Source organism: Phyllostomus discolor, chromosome 1 (assembly GCF_004126475.2).
Source record: "Phyllostomus discolor isolate MPI-MPIP mPhyDis1 chromosome 1, mPhyDis1.pri.v3, whole genome shotgun sequence".
NCBI classification, from domain to species: domain Eukaryota; kingdom Metazoa; phylum Chordata; class Mammalia; order Chiroptera; family Phyllostomidae; genus Phyllostomus; species Phyllostomus discolor.
Window position 1 is genome coordinate 31,501,712 of NC_040903.2, and position 25,894 is coordinate 31,527,605.

Below are 25,894 nucleotides of genomic sequence, written 5' to 3' on the forward strand. Positions count from 1 at the left end.
CCGGAACTATTTGGACTTGGTAATTAATTCCTTCTTGCTGGTGTTTATCTGACCACAAAAGTGCCCAGTCACATTCTCAGTCCTCTTGGGTTTAGCTCCCAAAGCACCAAACATAAATCCACAGCTCCCCCCAGACTCCATACTTAACTGTCCACGGAAACAGAGTCACCACCATCGCCACAAAGCCACAGGACTTTACTCATCATCGCTGTTCTCGAGAGGTAGCCCTACCAGCCTCCCTTCTCTACATCTGGGCCGGCCTCAGACCGGCTGGCATGGGGGCTGGGGGCCCCTGTGCACTGAAAAATTTCATTCATTGTCATGTCTTCTAACACTGGGAGAGTAAAACAACACCCATGGTGTTAAAGGAAAAAATGCTGTAATTATCTGTACTCATTTACTATCCACATTAAACAGCAGGCTCAAGGGCCAGGAGACCACAGTTTGAGTTGGTCTAGATCTACATTTTGCTTTCAATGTACTTCCATGTGCCACTGGGCAAGTCATTTCAGCTCTCAGATAGGGTTTTGGTCAGAAAATGGTGGTAACTTAACCATCCCATGGCATGGTGGAGAGGAAAGAGCCACAGACAGCCACACCAGCTTCCGCACTCATTGTGAGGGCAGAAGTGATATGGGTGAGCCCCTTTAAGAAGTGGCCATTGCATATAATGGATGTGCCTGTTAGTCTATATACATACTTATCAATTCATTACACAAAACCTTATTGGTTGAGATATTTTACACACTTGATATTTAATAACCCATTTGAGAGCCTGTTTGGAGTGATGCTTCACATGTAAGACACTTGAAAGTCGACAGAATCAAGCAACGTCCCCACTCAATATGCACACAGTATCTACATGGCCCAGGGAAACACAGAGCTGGGGGACAGAAGGGCCTGTTGCCCAGAGCAGAGTCCTTGCTTTAGAGTTTGCCTGGCTGTGTGATCTGGGGCAACTCTGTCAGCCTCGTTCTGCTGTCTAATCTGCACATTACGTCTTGGCTTGCTGAGAGGTCTCGTTGACCTTAAGTCTTGTCAAGAGTTTAGTACCTTGTCAGATAGATATTAAGTTTTCAGTGGCTATTTCCATAGCCATTTTGTAGCTACTTCCATAATTTATCCTTTCTAAGGTGCTTGTTTTTACACACTTTGACTTCTCTGAGATGAGGACGCATGGGTGACTGGTGGGTCATATAGAGCTTCTGTGCAAGCCGAGGTCACGGTGTGGCTGCCCCTGCCTCAGCACGCCAAACGTGGTCACAGCGGTCCACCTGGTCACTTCTGTTGAGTTACATCCACTCTCGGTGCTATGACATTGAGCTTAATTGTCATTAAATGTCTTACAAAGATTACATTTTGATTAGTGTTGAAATGAAAAGTTACCATGTCTATAGAAACTCTCAAAAACAGTAGTGGCATGTGAATTTTGTATCGATGAAGCAAATATTCATAGTTAGAAGGAGGACAGGAATTCCACATTTTTTTGCAGTGAGAAAAGCAAATGCTGTATTTGCTTAGAAAGAAAGATACCCCCCACCAAGATGAAAAGTGGTGTTACATTTTGTTACTGAGATCATTCAAAAGGATCGACCTATTTTATGCCAAATAACACAACTAGAGGGCAGGAGAAGTCAGCAATTTGTCTGAGTGGATTTCAAAGGCCCAAGTGTCTGATGTGACCAACCCACACGTCACAGGGATATCTTTGCAACTGTTTTGAGATAATTTAACCAGTGGCAGATTTTTTTCTTTTCTTTTCTTGTTGGTATATGAAATATAATGTTTCTTATAATCAATGGCACCTCAGATTTGATGAAATGTGGTTTTACTGTTTAGTAGAAAAAGGCCTTTGATTATATAACCCTGCACCCTTATCTTATTTAAGATGAAACAGGCTTCCAGCTTCTAAGGCTAGCCTTCCCCTCACTGAGAGCGTTCAAGCTCCCTATTTGAACTGATGAGGTTTTACTGTTCTGATTAGCTACTCTGGCTCAGAATTATTCTGCTTAAAAACAGCAAAGTGGTTGATATGGGAAACTCCAAAATTGGAAGAAACACTGCGTGATGGGAAAAAGTAAAAGCCAGCATGCATCTGAGCAGCTCCAAAGTCATAAATACACGAGTGGAACACTTCTGTGCAAGCCAGCACTATTTAGTCAGCAATGCAAGGAAAGGAAGTTCCCCTTTAGCTGGACTGGAAAGAGTCTCTTTTCGTGGGGCAGCAATGCCCTTGCCCTTAACCATGTGCCCCACCAGAGCAGGAAATGAATTTTCCCATTGGACACATGGCAGGCGAAGGCACAAACCATCGTTTGCTGGGGGGGAGGCGGGGGGCGGGGGGCAGAGCATATTCCAATGGGGAAAGTGGCATCCTATTCTTCCTCATTCATCAGGAAGGTTAAAGTATGTAAAAGTATCTGAATCGCAAGACTATACCATGAAAAAAGCCATTGCTCTTTCAAATCCTTGGCGTTCCGAAGGCACAGTTGAGTCCAGGAAAGGAAAACCTCATAAAACGGGTAAGGAAGCCTTCCCTGTGGCCTCATAGCACGGCTATCCTTACAACAGCTGGAGAGGATACAGAACCCAGGCTTAACTGCTCTGGCTCATAAGCCTCGGTAAAAAAGGTTCTGTTAAAGCAACTCATACTTGTGTAACGTCGCCTACTCCAGTCTCCTGGCCTCGCCTCAATCTGAGGCACAGAGTGATCTAGGAAAGTAGCGGCTTGTACTCACTAATTACCACTTTTGAGTCGACTAGTACTGGGGCCTCTTGATTTACAAGCACAAAGGAGGGGAGGGGAGGGGAGAGCTGATTAGCATGGGCTAGTACAGGAACATACTATGAACCGTGGGCTGTGTTCAAAGCAAGCAGGATTTGCTCCCCCTTTAAGATATCCTGAGCAGTAAGTACTCTCAGGTGGTGATGGGTGATGGCCATGAACTTGAAGGGCAAACATAAGGAACATGGAGAACCATTTTTCAAACAAACCATGCACTTTTGATATGCTGTCTATGCAACAAAGCAACTCCGAAAAATCATTGTTTTTGTTGTTGTTCTCAATAATGGAGTCGGGATCCTGATTAAAGTGAACAGAGGCAGGTCAGCCTTAATATAAGAACGCTGATACTGTTTGTCGTTTTCTGCCAGGGTGGGGAGCCAGAAGAGAAAATAAACTCCCTTCCTGCAAAACGTCCTGATCCCACGAGTTCGCTGTTAACAGGAGTTGACCGGAAGCAGGCTGGACCCCAGGCATAACTCACAGAGGCTCTGATGGTGTGCCCCCCACTGAGTTCAGCCAAGCGGGCAGCACAGGCTGGCCTGCAGGGGAGCGCTCCTTTCTGACGGTGAACTATCCCTATGATGGAAGAATAAAAGCTGTCCACAAGAAAGCGAGCCTCCATACCCTCATCATAACAGTCTGGGTGACTCTACAACCTCCCTTTGATCTAACTTCCCTCACATTCTTGCTTTTTCAGTTCACTTCTGAATTAGGTAAACATCGAGTCTGCTCCTCATGTTGAGTTCATTAATTGCCCAGGCTGGTCCTACTTGAAAAGAGGCTTGCAAACTCATATGCTAGTCGGGTGAGGAAATGAGGGAGGTCAGGCTGGGAGGGGAGGACCACGGCAACAGCATTTCAAGGGCACAACAGCCTGCACCGCCGACAGGCTTGGCTGAGCGTTGCCTCACGGAGACCAGCGCGAGAGCAATAGGGGGAAAAAAAAAGAAATAAAAGACATCTACTTTGGAAAGCAAGAAGTAAAACTATCACTATTTGCAGATGACATGAGGTTATCTATAGAAAACCCTAAAGATACCACCAAAAAAACTGTTAGAACTAATAAATTCAGTAAAGTTGGAAGCTATCATACCAATATGCAGAAATATGTTGCATTTCTAACACTAATAATTATGTCTCAGAAAAAGAAATTAAAATAACAATCCCATTAGCAATTCTATCAAAAAAGAATAAAATAACTATGGATATATTTAACCGGGGAGGTAAAAGAGCTATAGACGGAAAACTTTCATCAAGACACAAATAAATGCAAAAATATTGCATGTTCATAGATTAGGAGAATTAGCATTGTTAAAATGTCCATATTCTCAAAGCAACCTACAGATCTGATGCAATCTCTATAAAAATTCCAATGGCATTTTTTATAGAAAAGAATAAGCAATCCTAAAATTTGTATGGAACCACAGAAGACACCAAAACTACAGTAATCAAAACAGTATGGTTTTGGCACAAAAACAGACATGTAGATAGATGAATGGAACAGAACAGAGAGACCATAAGTAAAACCACACACGCATATGGCCAATTAATTTATAACAAGGAATCAAGAATATATAAAGGGTAAAAGACAGTCTCTTCAATAAATGGTGTCGGGAAACTGCACAGCCACATGCAAAAGGATGAATCTGGACCACAATCCTATACCACATTAACAACTTCACTCAAAAGGGATTAATGACATGAGTGCAAGACCTGGAACTGTAAAACTCCTAGAGGAAAATATAGGCGATAAGCTCCTTGACATTACTCTTGACAACGATTTTTTTTTGGATCTGACATCAAAACAAAGGACCCAAAAGCAAACTAAACAAGTGGGGCTACAGCAAACTAAAAAACTTCTACACAGTGAAGGAAACCATTAACAAAATGAAAAGACAATCTAAGCCACAGGTGGCAAACGCAAGGCCCTCGGGCCGAGTCTGGCCTTCCACCCTGGCACCTTGTTTCCAACCAGCGGCAGTGCCCACCTCTCACTTAACTGTTAAGGAGTAGTTACATTTACACAGTCCTAAAATTACATTCGGCCCTTTGAAGACAACTATGAGGTTGATGTGGCCCCTGGTGAAAATGAGTTTGACACTCCTGATCTGTGGACTGGGAGAAAATATTAGCAAGTCATATATCTGATAAGAAGTTAATATCCAAAATACAAGAGGGTCCCCCCAAAAAACCATGGAATTACCTTCTGGAGGGCAGGCCCCTTGTACTGCCCCTTTACTGCAGGTTTCCCCTGCTAGGTGTTCTAGGAACCCATCTGTACCAGTGTACCACCTGGAACTATTGTGGGAGGCTGTGTTTGGCTTTGGTGAATTTCTTTTGAAGACTTTCAACATGTTCGCCCATTCATGATGGCTGATTTACGAGCGCACCTGCACACACAGCATTGCACCTTCCGTGGTTCTGGGCAAAAAATGGCATGACCTCTGAGGCCGATTTCACTCCAAGCAACTTTTGTTTCCCCAGATGAAAAAAAGTTCTCAAAGGGAAATGGTTTGCTGATGTAAAAGAGGTGAAACAAAAAATGGCAGAAGCACTAAAAAGCAACAAAATCAGTGAGTTCAAACACTGCTTTGAGCAGCGGAGGAAAACTCTCGATAGGTGCATTGCATCAAATGGAGAAGAATTTGGAGGTGACTGTAGTTTAAACGTGTAAGAATAAATACACAATTTTTAATAGATAAATTCCAGGTTTTGGGGGTCCCCCGTTATATAAAGAATTTATGCAATTTAATAGTAAAAAAAATCTGATTAAAAATGAGAAGATAATCTGCATGGACATTTTCCCAGAGACACAGACGTGACCAACAGGTACATAAAAGCATGCTCACCATCGCTAGTCATCAGTGAGACACGAATTAAAACCAGTGAGATAGCACCTCACACCTGCTGGGATGGCTGTTAACAAAAAGACAGCAAACGAGTGCTGGTGAGAACGCAGAGAAAAGGGGACCCTTGTGCACGTACGGGCAAGTTAAGTGGTGCAGCCACTACGGAGCGCAGTATGAAGGTTTCACACAAAATTGCATACAGAACTACCATAGGACTCAGCAATTCCACTTTTGGGTATTTATCCAAGGAAATGAAAAACAGTAATTTGAGAGGTTTCTGCATTCCCACTGCAGCATTTTCACAATTGCTAAAATGTGGAAACAACCTGTGTCCATCTGTGTGTGTATGTGTGTATATGTGTGTGTGTGTATATACACACACACGCACACATACACATACATGCACGTGTATACACATGCACACACATGTGATGGAATATTATTCAGCTAAAAAAAATAAAATCTTGCCCTTTGTGACAATATGGATGGACCTTGAGGGCAGACAAAGAAATAAGTGAAATAAGCCAGACAGAGAAAGACAAATACTATATGATCTCATATGTAAAATCTTAAAAAATAAACAAATAAACACCAAGCTCATAGAAACAGAAGAGTTTGGTGGTTACCGGAGGTGGGGTGGGGGGAGCTGATGGTATGGGCTGAAGGGGTCAAAGGTTCAAACGTCTGTGTATAAAATGACTAAGTCACGGGCATGGACTGTACAGCCCGGTGGCCATAGCTGATAATGCTCTTTTGTATTTTTCAAAGTTGCTAAGAGAATAAATCTGAAAAGTTCTCAATGCAAAATTTTATAACTATTTATAATGACAATGATAATTAGACTTATTGCAATCATTTTGCAATATATACCCATATCAAATCATTATGCTATACACCAGAAAGTAATACATTATATGTCAATTATACCTCAATTAAAAAAAAAGATCATGACATACCACATAAACAAAATGAAGGTTAAAAAAAATCACATGAGCCTATCAACAGAAACAGAAAAAGCATTTGATAAAATCCAGCACCTTTAGGATAAAAACTCTTAGCAAAGTGGGAACAGAGAGACTGCACAAAATAAAGGCACATATGACAAACCTACAGCCAACATCATACTCAATGGCAAAACCTAAAAGCTTTTGCCTTAAAATTGGAAACAAGACATGCATGTCCACTTCTACCACTCTTATTCAAAGTAGTTCTGGAAGTCCTAGCCACAGCAATCAGACCAGAAGAAGAAATAAAAGGCATCCACATTGGGAAGGAAGAAGTTAAACTGTCATTGTTTGCAGATGACATGATACTGTAGAGTAGGGATGTCAAACTCATTTTCACCGGGGGCCACATCAGCCTCGAGGTTGCTGTCAAAGGGCCGCATGTAATGTTAGGACTGTATAATTAGGCGCTGCTGTTGGATAGAAACAAGGTGCTGGGCTGGGTAAAACAAGGTGGAGGGCTGCATTTGGCCCACAGGCCTTGTGTTTGCCAGCTGTGCTAATAGAGAACTCTAAACATTCCACCAAAATACTACTAGAACTGATAAATGAATTCAGTAAAGCAGCAGGATACAAAATAAATATCCAGAAATCAGTTGCATTTCTATACATAGATAATGAACAATCAGAAAGGGAAACTAAGAAGACAATCTTATTTACAATTGCATCAAAAAAGTACTTAGGAATAAACCTAACCACAGATGTAAAAGACCTGTACTCAGAAAATTATGAGACATTGAAGAAAGAAATGGAAGAAGATACAACTAAGTGGAAGTATTTACTGTGTTCATGGATGGAAAGAATTAACATCATTAAAATGTCCATACTATCTGAAACAATCTATAGACTCAATGCAATTCCTATCAAAATACCAATGGCATATTCATAAAACTAGAACAAATATTCCAAAAATTTATATGGACCACAAAAGACCCTTAAGAGCCACATCAATCTCGAGAAACACTGATTCAAAAGGATATATGCACCCCTATGTTCACTGCAGCATTATTTACAATAGCCAAGATTTGGAAGCAGCGGTACATTTACACAATGGAATACTACTCGGCCCTATAAAAGAAGGAAATCTTACTCTTTGAGACAGCATGGATAGACCTGGAGGGCTTTATGCTAAGTGAAATGAGTCAGTCAGAGAAAGACAAGTACCATGTGACTTCACTTTTATGTGGAATCCAGTGAACAAAATAAACTAACAAGCGAAATGGTAACGGACTCATAGGTGCACGAAACAGACTGACAGCTGCCGGAAGGGCTGGGTGAAAAGGGTGAAGGGATTAAAAAAATAAAATTAAATTAAAGTAAAATAAAATATCAACCCAGGATTGTTGAAGCAAGCAATTTGGAAGCTAAAATCCAGTTTTTAATGTGATATGTCTTGATTTTAAAAGTTGGCCACGAGTTAAAAATTTTGAAGACCATTGTGTTGGCCAAACACAACACATCTGCAGGCCAGGTCAGCCTCCGGGGATGACAAATTCCAACTTCTGGGAATGACATAAAACTGCCAGCGTGGGCGAGTCAGGCTGATTTCTCTCTTTCAGTCCTCCGGGGAGCCATCCTCTCACTGTCCCCCTGCTCCCTCGCCCCGCACGTGTGTGCGGTCGGGGGTGCGTGCATGTGCAGGGGAGATGGCCCGAAAGGGGGTTCCCTTTTGTTATTTGCCGCAGCCCCACTTCTGATCCAAGTCAGAGAATAAGATTGAATTCTCAATTGTTTCTCTTTCACTCATGGGAGAGCTAATCACTTGCCCAAAGCTATTATATAATGGGAAAGGGAGACATTCAACCCTAATGGATGTATTCACTTTCAGGCAAAGAGAAGCAAGACTAGGGGCTCTGGAGGAGGCAAGTTTCCCTGCCAATAGCTGAGTCTTAAGCTTCAGCTGCTCTGCTGAACAGAACGAGTGGCTCCGACTTTGCTGGAAGTGGGTCCCCCAGGGGGCCAGGCCAGGCGACTGCTGAAGGAGAGGAGGTGGTGGCTGTGAGAGAGCAACAGGCTCTGTCCTTTGTGTCCTTGAGTGAGGACCCACTGTGCTCCGGCTCACAGAAAGTCTTTGTCAGGGTGCTAGTGACCCCAGAGGTGGAGGGTGGGCCTGGGTCATGCATGCTTGGCTCCCGACTCCATCTCCGGGGCCACTACCCCGGCCCCCCTGACGCCATGCCTCCATGGCTCCGCTACACGCCCTAACCTATCCCCCAGCTCCCTGTCTTCCTCCCCTTCCCCCGCCCAACCCATCCTGACCACTCCAACACAACATTTCACTGTGGACGTTCCAGGCCGTGTCAATCATGGCCTCACTACAGGCATGCAATACATGCCTTCCTATATCTCTCCAGAAGAGGGTTGGGAAGAAGACAGCTAATGTCTATTGATCTATTATGTGCTGTGTGTCATGCTTTATATTTGTGGTCTTCTTTTACCCTCCTAACTAGCCTGTCATATTAGTTAAACTGCCTCCGCTTCCCAGATGAGGATGTGGAAGCTAGAAGGGAAGAAAGTCTTGTGTAGGTCCACAGAGTAGAGTCCAAGCTGTGGGGTTCTCTGCCCTCTCCCCTGCCGTGGCCTGGCTGCAGCCCAAGGCCTCCCTGCACTCCAGGCTCATACATCAAGCTGCTGACCCCACGTCTTCACTTACATGTCTCGTACACATCTCAGGCTTCACATACCCAAACGCCCTAACCTTCTCTGCCAAACCAGCTCAGGCTCATCTCCCCCATTTTATTCAATAGCACTTTATATCCATCCTGTCAATCAGGCCAAAAACTTCAGAGTCATCCCTGCTTCCTTCCTTCCCCTTGACACCCGAAATATAATCCCACAAGATCTACCCAGGATCCAACTACTTCCCATCACTTCCGCTGCCACCATCCTGGCCCAAGCCCCCATCATCAATGCCCAGATTAGTGCGACGGCCTCCTGAGAGGTTTCGCTGTTCCTGCACTCGCTCCCCTTCCCCATCTGTTCTCAACAGGGCAGCCAAAGGACCCTTTTGCAGCAGGTCACCATTTCACTAAAACATACGATCCTGGCAAGGCCTGCCTGCACTTTCTGTCCCGTTATTTCTGCTTTCATTTCCATTCCTTGCTCATCAACCCCCGCCGGTCTTGCACTTGCCAAGCATGTTCCTGCTTCTGGGGCTTTGCATTCTGCTGTTGTCTAGAGCACTCTTTCTCCAAATGCCCTCCTGGTCTAGTGCCACAGTTAACGTAATAGGTCCAAACTGTAAAGCCTTCATCCCCCTGGGATTAGGATGGCTTCCTCACACTGGTGCCTGGAACAGAGTGAGCGCATGGATTCCATGTCACTCCTGGCATGTCCTCTCTGCCTTGGCTGACTGGTTGGCTTTGGGCATGTCCTGCTCCATAGGTAACAAGAACTGGAGAAAGGGGGCAAAGCTTTGCTTACCTGGGTACCTGTCCCAGGGTCTGCATATCACAGATCTCCCAGGGCATGCACTCGGCAAACAGGTCAAACTGAACTGACCACAGCCACCCTGTTGGTGTTCTGTTTATTGAAACCACCAAACTGGAAATGGATGGATTCACCCACATGGTCCTGATAGCATGTCATTGCTGTGGCCGATGGGGATGCTGATGCAGACCCTGAAGCCAGTCTCCCTTCTCCCTCAGCAGGCTCATGGCCTTCATCGCCCTACACCCCTACTCCAGATGAGACAAATGAACAAGGGAAAGTAAGTCTTTTCAACTTCTTTCTTTTCCCACCTACTTCCCTAATAACTTAGAGAATTTCATTTGCTCCATACTTTAGAACTATTATGCATATAGTAAGACTAAGAGTAGTAATTACCATATACCGTCTTTTGCTAGATTATGCTGGTCCAGCAGAGGTTTTTAAGAGCCATCTGAAACGCATTTTTTTTCCATCAATGAACACTTAAGGGGGATCTCTGGAGACAGATGGAGCAGCAGAGTAGGAAAGGCACAGACATCCAAGTTTAAACCCTCTGGTGTGACCTCTCGTCTGCCACCTTTGAGCTCTGTGACTCTGAACAAGTTCCTTAATTCCTCTGACCCTTGTTTCCCAGATGAGAAATGGGCAAACAATGTTTATTTACTGTGAGGTTTAAAGATTCATGCAAAGTGCCTAATAGTACCTGGAACATAGCATAGAAACTCAATAAGCAGTAACCAGCACAATTGTTATATATCCGGGGTAATATGAGACATGGTGGGTGCACAGAAAGACACGAGTGTTTGCACCTGCGGAGACCGATGCGCACACAGAGAAACCACCACGCTACATTACCAGAGAGAATTAGAGGTAAGAGCCAAGTGTTGGGAAAGCTCATTACTTGGCTTGCAGTAATCAGGGAAGGCTTCTCAGAAGAGGTGAAACCTGAGCTGAGTCTAGGAAAATGAGTGACACTCGTCTGGCCAACTAGGTGTGAGTGTCACATTCAAAGGCCCCAAGGACGCAAGTGCAGGGTAGTTGCCAGAAATACTGGATTCCGTGCAGACTTTGTCCCCCGTGACACTGACAGAGCCGAAGTAAGAACCAAAGAGGAAGAGAAGTGCGGGGGGTGGTGCTGGGGGCACAGCCCAGGACACCTGACCACTATTCCACTCCTCACTTCTGGGGCTCAGTAGCGCTGAGCCGTGCCCCTGGGGATCAGAGACAAGTGGGCATCGGGAAGTCTGATGCCAACACCGGAGTGGGCAGGAGGGATGAAGCTGACAATGGAAGTCACCTCCTCACACAGTTTCTGTGGCCATCAGTCTAAAGCAGACCACCACTCCCAGCCTATGAACCACCACTTCCAATTCCTTAGCACTTAAATGTTTGGCAGTTATTTTGAGTGTTTATTTGCTTCTCTTTTAAATAACTGTCTCCACACCCCCACTCCCAATAGAATACAGTTTCCATAAGAGTAAACATCCAACTCGACTGGCTAACCCTAAGCCCCCCAGCGCAAGTGGTACAGACGTGGGGCCAGCCGTGGGTATCAGAGCAGCCCGAGAGATTCTGGGAGCCGCTGTGTTTTTCTTGCTCCTTTTATTAGATGTTTTCTGTTTATACTTTTAATTGTGTTGGCTCAGATGTGTTTTAATCATTGCAGGCGGCCTGGATTTTTTTTTTTTTTTGGAAGAAGACAGGCTATATCTTTTAAATACATCATTAACATTTTATGACCCTTTTAATGCAAAGCACTAGGCATCTTTATTGTGTATAAGACAAAAATAAATGCATCAGTCATCATCTTCCAAACAGCCCCATCTGAACTCTCCGAGCCCACCCTGGAGCTGGACCCATCCTTGCTAATTAAGTCCTGCTCATGTTACTTGGAAGAGACTCAAGTAACAGCAATACGACATCTATTCATACGCCTCCTCTGGTTTTCAGGCAGCCTGGTCCTGAGCACAGGACCCATTTCAGGGGCTTTCTGAGTTCCGATTGGGTCATTATTTTCTACATTTCACTGGCTGTACCTGCACATTCCTACATAACATAGCTTTGGTCTGAGAACATTAGGTAAGACCATTATTCCTTGTCTGGATGACTTTTTCTCCCCCTCTAAGTTAAAACCCTTATTCCCTGGAGTCAAATTACATGGCCACTCACATAGCTAGCAGAAACCATATGTAAAAAAAAGAAATCATTAGCACTTTCGTGTAGTCATGGGTGAAGTAAACAACAGTTAGTTGGTAAAAGAGGTCATAGCTTGGGCAACTACACCCTCTGGGAGTCAGTAGAGGCTCTTGATTATGAACTTGAGACCTAAAGGCCCTCACCCCGGAGGGTCCAAGGCCTTCTTACATCACCACCAGCCACACACTCCTCCCCCTCATTAGCCCCTATCTTCTGCCTCCAAACTGCTAGAGAAAATGTCCCCAGCAATTCCAACCACCCCTGCCTCACTCATTAATGAATACCAGAAAGAAAAAAACATAACAAACTGGGAAATGACAGGAAAATGCAGGCCAGATTTTGGACAGCTGGAACCCCAGTCTCTTGTCTGGGGTGAGGTGGGGAGACATGCTCTTAAGGTGGAATGAGCCCAGGAAACAAACGACCGAATGCCAGCCTAAGCAAGCACACATGACTCAGTTCATCAGATACGCGGACGTGTTCCCATGGAGTAGATCGCCCGTGCTGTGCGGGCATGAGAAACATTCGGCTCATCTGCACCACGTCAATTTTTATTTTGGGCGGGGAAGGCAGGGAAGGAGTGGATATTCTTTTACTTACTGTTACTGGCTCTCCTTTTCTATTTTTTTCTATTAGTTTACAGAGTTAAGTCTGTAAGATGATCTATGGCTACATTCTTTTGTCCTTTAAATCTCAACTCAAAAATAACTTATAATTACAGCCGACATAGTACACTTATTCTGGATCAGGCACTACTCCACGTGCTTTGCTCATATTAATCTGTGCAGCCCTCACATCAACCCAATGACGAAGACCCCTGTCACGATTTTACTGAGAAATGAAGGAACAGAGAGATTAAGTAACTTTCCCAAGGTCACACAGCTGGTAAGTGGAAGGGTTGGGATTTGAACCTAAGGCAGACAGACTTTTAGTTGACCTGAGAACCTTAGGATGACATGCACGCTGGTGGCTGATGATTCAAAGGGGACTGCAATGTAAGATGCAGGGGAAGAGCAAGAAAAAATAAAAGCAGGTTACTTCTAATCTTATACTCATTACTGCAAATATTTTTCACTGCCAGCTTAGTGGCTACCCCGAGGACTACAAACAGCGTGGGCTGGCAACTGTGGCCTGTGCTCAAGTTGGGAGCATCTTCAAGCTGCAGGTGACAAGCACGGGCCCTGAGCTTCCAGCTGCCTGTGCCTTCACATCTGCTCTGACAACGGGGCCTTTGTCTGTGGGGCATGCTCAGTGGCTCAGTGGTTCAGTGGTGGTGGGGGGGGGTGGAGAATGGGGGGGAGGCAGCTGCAGTGGCCTTCACATGCCCCAGGGCTTGCTATCTTCCTGCCATTCTCCCTCCTTGAAAACAAGCCCATTATCTCTGAGAACAGGCGTGGCCCCAAGCAGCCTAGGCAGCCCCTGATTCCAATAATCCTGTCAGGGTGTTTGGGCACCTCCAAGGCGTTTACTTATTCCCCCTCTAGAGGGAGCCCCTCGGTCCAGGCATTCATATTCAAATGCACAGTATGAACACAGCAGTTGTGGTGAAAAGCAGGATTTATCAGGAGAAAAGAGGCTTACAGGTCCATCCCATGCTGTCTGGGAGGACACCTTCTCTCCTGTTAATCAGGAGTCAGAAGAGAAAGCACCTGAGCTGTCTTTGGTTCTGTGCTTGGCCTTGATCACTAGGCACGGTGGTGGGGTCGATCCTGTCAAGCTCAGCCCAGGTGGGTTCTATTATCCCCACTTTAGGAATGGGAAAACAACAACGCTCAGAGGTGTTAAGTACTTTATCCAAGGTGACACAGCACTACAGCAAAGAAGCTGAAAGTTGATTATACCTCTCTCTGGGATTTTGTTGTTATTGATTTAAATCCTGTGTACAGCTGTCAAGGTATCTTATGATAATGTCAACAACTAATACACGTGGCTTTTGACATGGGTCAGGCAGTTCTGAGCACTTGATTCATTTAATTCTCACAAGAACCCAATGAGGTAGAAGTGATTACTGTCCCCGTCGTGCAGCTGTGGAAATGTAACACAAAGGAAATATAACAGCTGTGGAAATGTAACACAAAGGTCCCCCTGCCCAGGGGCACAGTGTCCAGGCTGGCCAACAGCCCCGTCTTCCTAGGCCTGGCTGGGGTCTTGGAATGGGATGATCAGTTTCGAAACAGCGCCCGTCCCAGGCAAACTAGGACAAACTGGTCACCCCACAAGTGGCAGACACAGATCTTTAAGTTACACTTACAACTTGTAATACTATGCGCTTCACTATGGCATTCTGCTATGTTTTTCCCCCTTTTCCTATGTTTTGCTGAAAGATTTAATAGAAACAGAAGCGAGTTGGGTGGGGGCTTGAGCGGTTTCAGGTCCTCCCAGGGTGTGCTCACAGGACATCTTTTTAGAAGGGCGTCCAAAAGGCCACCCTCAAACTGCTGCATCAACACATCTTTCCCGGCAGCCTTTGCTGGTCCAAACTCTGTGGAATCCCAGCGCTCTCCAACAACTGGAAGAATCCACTCCACTGTTCGAGGGAGGGGGAAGAGCCCAGCTGATATAGGCAGGAGTGCCTGATAAATACCAGCGCTGTTCCCTGGAGTGCCGCCTCAGGGTTGCAGCCCTGAAACCAGATGTGAAACTGACAGTAGTTAATGAGGGACGGTGGAGGGCTCAGGCCCCGTCCACATGCCGAGTCCATTCTTCATGGAGACGTCAGGATAGTTTGCCCATCTCTGAGTCTCCAGCCTCTCTGGAGTCATGATTTTTTTCCCCCCTGGGCACTTGGGGAAGGGAGAGCAGACAATTCTTGTACGACAGATGATTTGAGTTTTTCTTCAACTACCCGTGAACTAGGGGGTGTACGTGGTGGTCATGAAAATGGCAGTGGTTGTGGGGGGAGCATCTTTTTGGTTAACATTTTGGTCCCTGCAATTCTTGGTTCAAGCACTTGGAAATTACCAAAGTCTGCTTTCTCATTTTCGAGAAATCGGGCTATGGATCAACTGTACTTTCTATTTCAGGACTGAGTAGGAAATGTTTTTAGGGAGACTGGGAAGGGGTGGGCTGCCTGGTGGTGAGGGTTTCTAAATATCGGAACTGGCTGCCCAGTGAGGTTTTCTGAATGGCTCTGAAGCAGCAGCCTGGCTTTCCAGCAACTGGGACGCATGTTATTTGAGTGCCTTGAGTTTCGTGAGGTCTGTGCGACCCCTGGGGCCATCCACAGGTCCTCTCAGCTCAGCGTGGCGGTGCAGTGTGGGAGGTGGGAGAAGGTGGGAGGGCATTCGAGTGCAAATCATTGCCAGACAGCATTTTAAAGCATTTCCTTCGTTCTTCAAAGCGCATTCCTCCCCAGCTCTTCGGATGACTATGAAGTGCTTGAGTCTCTCCAAGCCCTTCCTCAGCTGGGTGGGTATCAGGAGCCCTCTTGGATCCCCTACTCGACGCTCAGATATTGAGAAAGTGTGTTCTTCATTAGTCTGAGAATGTGTCCTGTGGAGGTATTTGATTCTTTTATGCCAAGGCTTTGTGCGTGAAACAAACAAACAGTCCTATTTTTCCAGCCAGTTTCTGTTTGCTAAATGAGCTTCCTCTGCCCTTTCAAAATATTGAAAAGAAACAACATTACTCCTTCTGTGAATATTTAATTTCCCCAGAATTGTGTTTTGCCAACGGAGGAGGGAGTGGATTCTTGTATTTGCAGGAAATGCTGTTATTTACTTATTGGATCATTGAAAACCTCTTTTTTCTCCCTCTCTCCTGCCAGACCTGCCTTTTGGCTCTATGGCCTGCTCTATTCCTTTGGTTTGGCAAAAACTGCTCACCACACCAGACAAGGCTTTTTGCAGTTGAGCACATCTACAAACTGTCCCTCCTCCCATCAAACCCATCCCCGCCAGTTCTTGTCCAAGCTGGCCTTCCCGCCTGGAGTTGCTGCTGGTCAGACAATCCCATTCATTTTGTCCAAAGTCTGTCTCTAATCTCACTATCTCTGTTGAAGTTTCCTAGTAATCTTTCTTCTCTCCACAAATGTGTGAACGACTACTAAAGTTGCCAAACGTAAGGTACTCGGATGGCTAGGTGCTCCTAAGACTTGGCCCTCTTGTGGGAGCGACGTAGCTGGGAAATAAGACAGGAGACACACAGGCGCGACCAGAGTGACAGCTGCACTTGCTGTGCCCCAGGGCTAAGGCTAAGTTTCATCTGTAATGACGCAGGACAATGCTGCGGTGGACACTGGACGGGCCTCTCTGCCACGGGAGTGCCAACTCGCCGAGACCACCTTTTGTCTGTTGCATTCTCCCCTTTCACACTTGGGTCAGAACATGACACACAGCGATGATTTTTGAAAACACAGAAATAGAAAAAGGAAATAAAGGTAACCCATCATTCGACCCCCTGGAGAAGATGCCTGCTATTCTGTTAGTGCCCATTCCTCCAATCTCTTTTTCCAATGCGTAGACACACATGCATATGTTTGTCTTTTGTGTTGATTTTTCCATAACTAGGTCAAGTGAAGTGCACATTTTTAGGGCTTTTAAGGTATACTGCTAAATAACAATCATCACTGTATCAACGTGCTTGTTCCCCTACCTAGTAGTTTGTAACCTTGGCTGAATAGGATCATCGGGGAAGATTTTACAACTCCAGCCTATCAGGTAATTCCGACCAATGGAATCAGAATTGCTGGGGTGGGTCTACTGATATCTGTGGTTTTATAAAGCTCCCAGGTGATCCTAACGTGCACCCACGGTTGAGAGTCTTTCCTTCGATTCTTTCCTTTGACAGAACCCTCAATTCTTTCCTTCTCAGTGGTTATTTAAATTAAATGAATCGCACAATCTGCTTAGAACTGACTGCCCAATCTGCTTAGAACGGACTGACCAATCATTACTACGGGAGTTCTTGAAATCTTTCATTCCACTGTTGGTGTCTGGGTGACTAGGTGTCCTTGCTTCCAGGGGGGCTACTGAGTTATTTCCTTATCCCTCCCTGAAGGAGGTACCAGGAACCGTGTCTGGACAAGGTCTGGGGCAGTGGGACTTGGTTGTGTAGGTCCCTTAAGGGAAGGGGTAGAATAGGGTTTCTTTCCCTGCTGCATTTGGACTTGGAAAAGGAGAGAGTTGAGGCTCTCTGCTATCTCCTTCACTGGAGAGTGTCCACTTACCCTGACGTAGAACACAAATCAGTGTTTCATCTAAAATGGTAGGAGTTGAATTACTATAGTTTTATTTATTTGCACAATATATTTAATATGTAATCAGGCAAACAACCCATCAAGGGATGGCCAATGTGATCGCAAAACATACATAGTTCAAGGGGTAAATTGAAAGGCCTGTTCACTAAACATAGTGCTGGATTTCTACAGCCTAAAATAAGCCACATTCAAGTTTTTCCCATGATCTTAAATGGTTAAAACCTTTAAATAGAAGCTATTGAATTCTCTTTCAGCTCTAACGATAAGCCTTAAATATAATAAAAGCCCCACTGGGAGCTATGCTGAGTGCTTGATATATAATAAGCTTTCAATGAACACCTATTGAATGATGATACAGAAATATTTCAATAATTAGATTCTTGATTCCAACTACCTATCTAAAAATGTTTCTCTATTTCTGGTTCAGCATCGTCATATAAGAAGTGAAATAACTTTAATACCACCCCCTGTTTTCTCACCATCCCATTTATTTCCACACCCACTTCTCCAATACACACACACACACACACATACACTCACACACTCACACATGCCATACACACTAAGATTTAAAATTCGTGAGGTGAATAAATGTCTTATGGTATTACTTGCCTATTATGTGTTCCTAGTAGAAATCGTTTATTGAACGATTTTCAATAAACAGAGTCTAGGATCTGCCTATGTGTTAAAAGCTCTGTCTCCACTATTGACCTGTGCCTAGTTTTGACTGCTGTTACATGACTGAATCCCAAGCGCAGCTTTAGCTTCTACTTTCTATCACTTGTGGGCTGGGGTTGCTTTTTAAGGTTCGAATCCATTTGATCCTTTTTCCTTTTCCTTCTCTAGGAATTCAACAATCCCTAGGGAAGGATAGTAAAGAAAGGAAATAGAAAAAAAACCTCATAAGTAAAACCTAAACTTGGGCCACTTGCCAACCATCCAATTTATCACTCAACCTGCTCATGACTAAACTCTGTCACCAGAGTATTAAACTGAAATGGACGGGGTCAAACATTTTAATCTGTCCAATTACTCCACTGGGAGTAAACAGAGTCCCCAGATTTACCAGGGCAAAGTGGACTTCCAAGTTTACCCGTCTGCCAACAGCAGACACCGGAAGAGCAGGAAGTGCCGCTGCAGCGCATTGTCACAGACAGCAATAATTCATGTCCCTCTCTGATGGAATTCAGTGCTAACATCCTTTGGATTGGAACTCCTGGATACTTTAAATTTTTGTTAATATGTTAGGCATTCCATCGATTATGAGTAGACTATCATAACATAAATCACAGAAGAATAATTGCATAGACCTCCAGCAGGATTAAACAACAGGAACCTCCAGAAATCTTCCGAGGAAAGCCCGACCTAGGCATGAGTTTGTGTTCCCGGTGAAGAATACGTGGAGGGTTGTTATAAAGAAAGGTTATATTTTGAACGTTGAAAGTGAGTATCCCAACCTACATAATGAATTTTCACACATAAATATGCACATCTCACATAAAATCAGACAGTGGTCTACTAGAAGGAAATTCTAGGTTTTCTATTTCATAGGTGAACTTGAAGGTTTAGTTTTGGCCTCTTAAGCGAGGATGTGGATACATTGCAGAAATCATTGTGCATAGAGGGAGTTTCAGACACTTGAGACAATGAGCTTTCTTTACTTTACCAATTGTCTTAAAATATGCTGTGAGGGCTCTGTTCCCACTCTCCCCCTCCTCCTGCTTGCTTGGCAGTAACCGGATTTGGTTAATTATAGTAGAGGATTTCATTAATCACAACATGGGAACTGAGCTTCAGAAGACAACTTTTTCTATTAACTTAATTGTAATCTGGCTGGTCAGCCTATTCTTAAATTGACCATCAATTGGATTACATAAAACTGGCGTTTTGGATAAGGGTCTTTGTTCCCTCAGAAAACCAGGAGATTTGGCTCACTAATAACTGCTTTCCTAATGTGTATAGTATTAATGTGTTTGGGGAAGATATGGTTTGATAAGAAACAGTCCTATAGTTTAAATTAAAGTGTGTCCCCCACCCCCCAGCCATTTCGAAATTATAGTCAACAAGTCTTTCATTGGACCTTGGCGGCAGAACGGTCATTATCTCGTTGAAATAGTGATTTGAAGAGTTAGTACTGGCGAGTGGAGGTTTCCTGTCCTGGGAATAACCCATGAGCCAGGTCTGGGGGTGGCACAAAACTAGCACTCAGGGGAATGAACGTATGCTGAGCCCTGTACTACCCTTTCGTATATGGTGTCTTCCACACTTAATAGTAACCACCAGCTCTGGGGACAGATGAGCTGATTTTCTCCATCGGATAGATAAAGAAATAGACTCAGAGATGCTAAGTCACTCAGCCAAGGTTCCACCAGAAGGCCACGATGATCTTCCTTGAAGTCATTCAGTTCTAACCCAGCTAGTAAATGGCAGAACAAAAGATGAAAAATGGGTAAGACTAAAAGACTGTATCTTTCTACCAGTAAATGTCATCTCCGGGACTAATTTAATTTCTGGAAAGTTCACTGCATTTCGGAGGAGACGACAAGTAGGGTTTCGGGGAAATACACACGGATGGGCAGCCTGGGTTCGGCGTGGGGGTGAGCAACTGAGGCTCGAGGGCTTGACGCACAGTTAGTATTCTGCTTTCCACACCAACTGCCAGCAGAGGACACATCTGCCCAGAGGAGGGGGCCCTTTCTTTGCAAAAAAGAAAAAAAAAAAGAAAGAAAAAAAAAGCTGTCCTCTTGCCAAGGGGGTGCTTTCTTCTAACTTATACATGGTAGGAAGGTGGTCTCACGTGGAGGGAATCTCAGTGTATGCAGGTAGAAAGCTTCTAGAAAGCTCTCATGTGTTGCCCTAATAGTAGTAACCTACATTTTATAGCCCTTTGCAGCCACAGGGCCTTCGCGTGCCCCCACTCCTCTCTTTCAGTCTTATTCAGAACGCCCAAAGCACCTCCGTGTGGCCTGTAAGCACCCCTCCCCTCACAATACAGCTGGTAACCCAAGAAGATTCAATCAGAAGTCTTTTCTCACCTCCTTATTTCTATTTTTGCATTTCTGTGCTTTTAACCTAACCCAGCTTACCTAGTTAACCACACACAAAGGTGCCTGGCTGCCTGTCTGCAATCCCAGCTCTATTTTGACCTTAGCAAATCTAAGAAATATTCTTGTCTTACAGTCAACAAATTCACTAGCAAACACTGTCACGGGGAGATAATGGTCGGTTAGGATGGAGAATGGAAACAGATCAAGCCTTCTTCAAGGTGGACTCAGTCACCGAAGGTTCTCAGATCAAAAACATGGTAGGCAATGCGATTATCTTGTGGCTGAAACAGCCTGTCCCTCTAAGGAACAGGCCAGGAAAGGGGTGGGGCTGGGGGAGGCCCTGGCAAGCCGTGCTGATGGCTAAATAATAAGGTTCTTTGTTAGCTCAATCACATTTTTAGGAAATACCACCTGGTCAGTGCTAGCATGTACCCTGTCATTTAATAAAATGGGCAAAGGGGTAATTTGCAAATTGGACTTTGCAAATTGCCAGTATCTATCTAATTATTGTTTAATCAAAATAATCACTTGGTTATTGGAATTCAGTTTTTGAAAATACAGGCCATTTGTTTGGAAGCTGCCTAAAGGAAATGCATTACAGCACATTCTGAGACTTTTTAGAGAAGAAAATATTTAATAAAGATTCCCAGATAAATCTCTTCTAATCAATGGTGATATGAACAACAAAATAACCCCCAATCACTGGACATATTCTTAATTGTCCAACCCCATGTTTATATCAGAAATTCAATTTGGGGTATTTATAAATGTTGATGTAAACTAATGAGTACTGGTTACTATGTAAGGGAGAGACAATAGCTACTTCTGAACTATTTCCATAATTCTGAATTCACATGTCTGATTACCAACTGATCAACCCACCAGCCCCTGGCATTAAGCGGGAAAACCAACAAACCATTCTTCGTATCAGAATGACTACCATAATGGACCGAGGGTACAGAGCGATCCCTTTTAAGCCCTCCTCCCTGCATCTTGGGCTCCTGGGTAGTCTAGTTGCAAATCAAATAAACTAGCTAGAACAATGATGCTCGAATCCCTAGCCTACGCTGTTAGAAGACTGACAACACCAAGCTCAAGTATACCAGGTCCTGTCAGACAATGACATGAGCTCCTAAGGGTCCAGCTAGCTGGCCAGGGAGAAGCTCCAGCTTCTCTCCCTCTCTGGTTTCTTCTTCCTTTCCCATCAATTTCCTGCCAAGGTTTTGACATCAAATGACTAAGCTTCCCTGACAGGCCTCTGAGGGACCTCTTGTTCACATTCATATGTTTTTCTCCCCTCCTCCTCTCCCTCTGTTGCCCTCTCTCATTTTCTCTCTTCTTTTGCAGAAAAACGTACACACAAATACACTGAATGGACTGAATTATGCCTCCCTCCATTCATACGTTAAAGCCCAGTACAGAACTATATGACTCTACTTGGTGATAGGATCTTTAAAGAGGTAAAGTCTCTGGGGTGGCCCTAATCCAGTATAACTGATGTTTTTACTCAAAGGGAAAGTTAAGCCTCAGAAAGATAGAGAGGGAAGATCATGTGAGGCCACAGGAAGCAGCCAGCCATCTACAAGCCGAGGAGAGAGATGGACAACAGATCTTCCCTCATGGCCCCAGGAACAAACTAACCCTGCTGACATACCTCGATCACACACGGACTTTCAGCCTCCAGAACTATGAGGAAATAAGTTTCTGTTACTTAAACCTTTGGTACTTTGTTAGGAACTCATACACACTGGCTCAGCCTTCTTACTCTTTCTTCCCATAAGCTGAGCTCAGCGGACACTGGCTGAGAACTTCTCTCTACTTTCCCCACCTGGAAGTGGTGGGGAAAGGACACTTCATGGGCAACAGAGCTGTGTGGTGTGCAGAAAACCGGGTCAGAAATTAAAACAATATGCCACCTGTCCTTTTTCTGTATCAACTCGTGTTTTTAAGCAAACCACTTAAATTTTCGGGGCATCCTCTCATCAGTAAGCTGCGAGCCCTGAATCAGATGATCTCTGATGCCCCTCATCATCTTAAAATTCTGTGGCTCGGCCCGGCTCAGACACAGGACTCATCTCACATTCTACACCCTCAGCTCCCTGGATGAGGCTCACAGACACAGGCAGTGGTTAGGGCAATATTTAGTTAAAAAAATGTTTTTTAGTATAAATTATCTTAGCTTAAAGCTAGTTGTTTGGATTTGCCTACTCTGATGCTTTCGTGCCATGTAAACACATAAGCTCCGGGGGATGTAAAGGGAGGTGAGTGAACTCATAACTGTTGTGTAAACTGTGAGCGAGGATTAAACGTGAGACTGAAATGCCCCATGTTTGCGATGAGTTTGAACCATGCTGCGGGTAAGCCACAATTTCTGCACTTCATTTTTCTTGACGTTGGACCACAATGAATGCTCAGAGTTCTAAGAAGGATCTTGGAGCAAGTCCTTCAGATGCGGGTGTTGTTGCTCTTTGTTCTATCACAACAACATCCTGGGGATGTGCTGATTTCTGCCTCTTCAGGAATGTTTGGGAGACAGACACAGTGTAGCCTCTCTGAGGACTGGGAACTACGAGGGGGTCCCCTGCCAAAACCAGAATTATCTTCTGGAGGCCGGGACCCTTGTACTGCAGGCTTCCCCTGCTAGGTGATGTTCTAGAAACCCATCTGTATCAGTGTACCAGCTGGCATTGTTATGAGAGACCAAGTTTGGCTCCAGTGGGTTTTTCTGAAGTCTCAATGCGCTTGCCCATTTCATGAGGGGGGATTTACGAGCGCACCTGACCACACTGGGCTGAGTGCTCAGCAGTTTTGTATTAGAAATGGCATGACCCCCATTCCCCGCCCTCCTTATTCATCCGATCTCACCCTGAGCAACTTTTTTGTTTGTTTCCCCAAGTGAAAAAAGTCCTCAGAGAAAAACATTTTGCTGATGTGGAAGAAGTGAAAACAAACAAAAAATGGCAGAAGCACTATAAGGGCATCAAAATCAACGAGTTCAAACACTATATTGAGCTGTGGGAAAAAGTCTCGATAGGTGTATTGCATCAAATAGAGAATAGTTTGAAGGTGACTGAAGTTTAAACATGTAAGAATAAATACACTATTTTTCATTAATAAATTTTGTTTTTTGGGGGCCCCCCTCATACTTTCTGCCTCTGGTGCTCTTTTTTCCAGAAAGAGGTTAAAGGGCTTTGGGGCTGCTATAAAGATACATACAAGCCACAAGTGGATTCCCCCAAGCATCTATTCCCGTCTCCCAACAGCAAACAAAGGCAACATCTTTTCTATGTGTAACCGTGCAATGGCTTACATTCTTAAAGGGATGGGCTTTACACACAAATATCATCAATATATTCAGTGTCCCCTTCAAGAAAGCTCCTGTTGACACAAGGCCATCAGCTACAAAAGCCAAAAGCCCCTGAACCCTGGTGCTGCCAGGCTGCAACCAGTTTTGTTTTCAAATAGAGTGTTTGCTTTCCATAAAGATCCCGCAGAAGGCCCTTTCTCATGAATGGACCGGCTCTTCCAGCGCACGGCACTTAGACAGTCCCTATAGGAAATTCTCCTCATGCCAGTTGGAACATAACAGCCCCAGTCTGACCGTTGAGGGAGGAAGTTCCAACCACAGGAGACAGACTAAACGGAATTCCTGAAAGCATCCAAATCACTGGAACACAGGCGTTGGATTCAGCTTTGCTAGCGTGCAGCATGTGCTGGACCGCAGGCTGGTGGGCTCTGCTGAGGCTGCCTCCTGGGCGGGCGGGTGCAGCTCCCGCCTGCCCTCAGGCAAAGCTCCAGGCTGCCCGGAAGTGGCTTCCAGGCATTGTCTGCTCCAAATATTCCCCCTCTGGGAGCCAGCCACACTGATGCTCTCTTCTCCCTTTTGGGTCTAAAGATCTTCTCAAGGAGCCTATTAACTTTTCCTGGGTTATACAGCAACAGGAACGTGCCCTCCAAAAGGAGTCTGTTACTAAGCACACATGCTCCCTAGATGCAGAGAGGCCACTCGTGAGCACACAGCGTGATTCTGTTTATTTAGTTAATTGCCTTCTGGGCGGGCAGCACCATGGCCTGGCTCAGGAAGAGAACTGAGCTTTACCTGTAACACACCTGTAACCCTCTAGGTGGCTTAGAAGCAGGGGCTGAAGGAAACAGGGTCTTGATAGGGAAGAAAAGGCCCAACAGGGCACACAGGAATTAGATTTGCATGAGGAGCTTGTTGAAACTAATCCTCAGCCCTACTCTCTTTTTAGGAATCAGAATCCCTAAGACCAGGGGTGATTCTGTCCTCCAAGAGACATTTTTGATGGTCACAACTGAGGAGGTGGCTACTGACATCTGGGGGGGGGGCGGTCACCAAGAATGGTGTAGACATCCTGCAAAGCACGGGACAGCCCCGCACAGCCAAGAGTGAGCTGACCCAAAATGTCAACAGTGCTAAGATTGAGAAACTTGGCTGTATCAGTTAGTGGGGGGCCAAGGGTTGCGTTTTTCATAAGCTCTTCACGTGATTCCAGTGTACCCTGAGGTTGGAGAACCCCTGCCTACGCCTTGGCAACCAGCAGACAACATTAGGTTGCCAGGGCAGAGAGGGTGGCTAGAGATATAAATGCAAGTGCATGGAATACGCTCAAATCGGTAGCACTGGAGACAATCACAGCCTACTCTACAAACTGATTCACAGACAGAGCCATGGAAGACTTTAATAAAAGGATTTATAACGGGACCATCGGCATTAGTAAATGCAGGTCCAGGTACTCCAGGCACTCCAGGCAGAGAGACTAGGGTTTGTTGGAGCACCTTTGGAATACCAACCTCACTGCCAATTTTCCATTGTTACCTTTACAGACTTAATTTTTTTAAATTATTTTATTATTGTTCAATTATAGTTGTCTGCATTTTCTCCCACCACTCTCTTCCACCCCAGCCAAACCCACCTCCCTCCCTTGCTTCCACCCTCCCCCTTGGTTTTGTCCATGTGTCCTTTATAGTAGTTCCTGAAAACCCTTCCTCCCCCCCCACACCCCCTCTGGCTATCATTAGATTGGTCTTAATTTCAATGTCTCTGGTTATATTTTGTTTGCTTTTTTCTTTGATTGATTATGTTCCAGTTAAAGGTGAGATCGTATGGTATTTGTCACAGACTTAATTCTTTAAGAGCATTTGCAAGCCCTCTTCTCAAGTGCCCTGTGCTGCAAGGTAGGGCCCTCTCTTCAACCTTAAGGGTTGTCCGTTGATAATTGGGACAACAGAAGATAATTCAAGGTCTTCTATCTTGGTTACTTGGTGTGCAACGGAAGGCCAAGAGAATCTGTCTTTGCAGAAAGATGTGAAGAAGTTAAGAAACATCTTAAGTATCTTCTAATGATCAAGAGAGCACCATATGG

At 44.8% G+C, this 25,894-nt stretch overlaps 1 protein-coding gene across 3 annotated transcripts in view; it reads right to left on the reverse strand.

Annotated features, from left to right (window-relative positions):
- The window catches only part of LNX1 (ligand of numb-protein X 1), a 106,177-nt gene that overhangs the window by 34,497 nt on the left and 45,786 nt on the right, over positions 1 to 25,894 (reverse strand). The window lies entirely within an intron of this gene.